This window comes from Penaeus monodon, chromosome 19 (genome assembly GCF_015228065.2).
Source record: "Penaeus monodon isolate SGIC_2016 chromosome 19, NSTDA_Pmon_1, whole genome shotgun sequence".
In the NCBI taxonomy this organism is placed as follows: domain Eukaryota; kingdom Metazoa; phylum Arthropoda; class Malacostraca; order Decapoda; family Penaeidae; genus Penaeus; species Penaeus monodon.
The window spans coordinates 2,012,984-2,016,476 of NC_051404.1; the positions used below are offsets into that span (position 1 = coordinate 2,012,984).

Below are 3,493 nucleotides of genomic sequence, written 5' to 3' on the forward strand. Positions count from 1 at the left end.
CCCAAAACTCATAAATAATGGAAAATTTAAGGGAAAAACACAAAGGCAAACCCAGTTAATTCAAAATAAACCACTTATTCACCAATAAATTCTCTTGCACTTCCTAAAATTGCTGGTCTGAATCAATAACTATAAAGGACTCTACTGTACATGCAAATCAAACTTCTGATAAACCTCTTCACTGCCAATTGCCGAGGACTTTGTCACATCCGCTGAGGTTAATGACAATCACAGGAACGTTCATCTCAACTGCCGCCTGCTTCACCATGAGGGTCTTGCCTGTACCAGGGGGACCGTGGAGTAATACCCCAGTCCAGCCTCCCAGGAGAGGATTACCTGCAACAGGAGAAAAAACACATTCAGAATATTTGATTTACATAAGTTTGGGATGCACAGCATTTCAATGTTTTAGCTACAAACTAACATGGACCAAAAACATTTTCTGTGCTTCAGTTTCTCAACTACAGTGAAAATCCATAGTCTCTCATTTACTCTATGCTGAGTAGAAAGATTTGATAATTCACAGCCTATCAAATTAATAAATTGCTTCCATATAACAATAATATATTCATTACTAAAGAAAGGTCGGTAACAAACAAAAACGCAACACTTCTTTCCAAAAGTAGTAGACAGCCATTTTCATTCTAAGAGCCCAAAACTCTTTCTAGGTGTATTATTCAAGAATTCTTAACATTACTTCTAACCATTTAAATCCTCTGAAACTTACCCATTGTTCCCATATCCTTGAATTTATTTTCCATGATTTTCAGAAGCAATTCATAAGCATGGCTTTTGTAAAAACATTTTCATTATAGTCTTTTTCCTCTTCATTATGACTTTTGTATTAGTTTCATCTACACTTTGTATAGTGATTTTTGTATCTCTACCAACTCTGACCCAGTGATTTTGCAAACTAGGATCTGCTACTTTCCATTGCTTGATTCCCTCGTCTGATTCTCCAGATGTAATGATTTTCTCCCTCATTCTTGCCGCGAGCAAGGACTTGTGCAAGGTTGCGTTTGATTTTTATTGGGTGTTGAAGTGACAATGCCAGCATCGAGATCCTGGACTCTTCAATAGAATTGCCTTCGTGATACTCATCAATAGTGACAAAACCAGCACCTGTGTCGTCACTAGAAAAGTCGCAGTTTTGATAAATCCGCAGCCAGAGCGGAGCTATCAGAGCACTGTATTCATCGAGAGTTAATAGTTGCGAAGGAACAGTGTTGAACTCTTTTCAAACACAGAATCATTACTTGAACAACTATTTAAGCTAATATCTTGTAAGCGATCTGCTAGTACTTCTGATATGCTATTTGGCTCACTGATCTCGTTAACTGAAAGCACATAATTTGAAACTTGGAACATTTGGTCTGCTCTTTTCAGTGTGTGAAGATGCACTTTACTTCCAATTTTCAACGTGAACTCCGACCCCAAGGGACAAGTACTAAATAATGAGCTTAATTGTTCACTCAATCAAACATCGTTCCTTTTATTCTGAGTCTTACACGAACTAAAAATCACCTCTTTAGCGACTTCAACACTGGCAATTCTTTTCATAATACCAAAGTAGTTGATTTCAAGGAAGGAAAATAAACTTCACAACCTGAAAGTAAAGATTCATATCAATAAACAGGCTTTACAAAACATTTTTACTATTACAATATATCTCATTAGAATAGAGTATGTGACAATACACTATACCATCACATAACATTAAATACTTTATGTCATTATTCCCTGAGTAATTCTACAAATCCAATCAGCCAAAAGGTTCATTCTTATCTCAGCACTGAGAGCTTTACTGCATATTCCATTAAACATACACACACATAAGTTAATCATATAATGACACTAATGTCTGCAAATATAGATGGTTAATACAGGAGTTAAGGTATCAAAGTCAAATATCTTTGGCATCAGCCCAGATGCTCAACTTACCAAGTTTATGCAAAACTATGCATCCTATCTGTACATTTTCATCTGGAACAGCAAGAAATGCACAAGAGGTGCCATCATACTCCAGTTCCACAGGACTATAAGCACTTATATTGCAGCGAATCAAATCTCTTTCATTCAGCAAAACTATTTGGTAATGGAAGCTTGGAAAGATCTTCTTAAGCCATTCTGAAATATAGAAAAAAGTTGGAGATATCTATGACATCAAAAAATATCATTGTATCAATAGTATAATTATAAATTTAAGTCTCTTTTACACATTACTTGTTTTTTCACATTTCAATTCAGTCTCTGAAATAAAACAACTTGTGTTGCATCACTGTTGCTGACAACACTTATTCTCATATCACCAGAACCCACCTATGATACAATAACCAGAAACTCTTACAGAAAAGACAAATGTTACTTTGTATTAGACAGTTTTGTATGCACATTAATTCAGATATATCTTTTATTTGACCAAAACTATCCCTCTAGGTTATACATCCAAGGGGGTTTGCTGGCTGAAGTTAATAATCTAACCCTATGAAACAGATATCAAAAGAGAACTTTACATTTTCATTTAACTTTCCATTCAAAGCATGGTAAAAGTATTTACAAAATATATATGATTATTGTTTCTTAAATGATGATCATATTTTGGTTGATTTCTTCTATAATAACATGTCCACTTTCAGGAATATAAACTATTTATTGAATTCTTGTACTTTACGAATAATGTATCAAGTTGTGGTCATGTGAGAATCTTATGAAAATGTTCCTGAAAATATCATCAGCTTTTGATAACATATTAATGTCACAGAAATAATACTTTTCTTTATTTCTAACCTGGCTCTTCGAACTTGCACTTGATAGTCTCCGACACCAATTTCTTTTCTGTGTGATTGTGGCCTCTCTTATCTCTCTTCTTGGTTCCTCTGACAGAGTCATCTTGCTTTTTGAATCCTGCTGCCTTCTTTTACTGGCTTCCTCTTCCTTTGACTTGCTCCCATCCAATGCCTCAGGGTCCGGATATGAGCAAAGGTTCTGCATACATTGACGACCTTTCAAACACAGACAAAAAGTGAGTCAAATATACACAAATTTCAAGATCAATTTATTGCTATACCAATATAAGAATAATGTTAAATGAAGGGTATAACCTATCTCATCTGTAAAATCTAGTAACACGAATAAAACCAAAATTACTATTCTTTAAAAAGACTTCAACTCACACAAAGTTCTACAACATTCTCAGCCTTAACAGTTACTATAACAAGATCATAAACAGTCACCTCACCTTTGATGTATGGATGAGAAAACCGTGACAGTCTCAGGTGATGACATTCTACAGTATGAATCTCCTCTGCATAACCAGGAACCCAGGCATCACATTTCATACAAGGGAGATAAGCATTATGGGTAACTTGCTCATCTTCCCTGAAAGGAGAAAGAGAGTAAAACACTGTCCACTGTGTCACAAAATACTTGAAAATAATTCAGCAACTTTAAAAATATTTGGAACACATTTGGATAAGAAGACTTCAGCACAATA

The 3,493-nt window shown here is 35.0% G+C and overlaps 1 pseudogene; it reads right to left on the bottom strand.

Annotated features, from left to right (window-relative positions):
• The window catches only part of LOC119585512, an 18,306-nt pseudogene that overhangs the window by 6,628 nt on the left and 8,185 nt on the right, over positions 1–3,493 (bottom strand).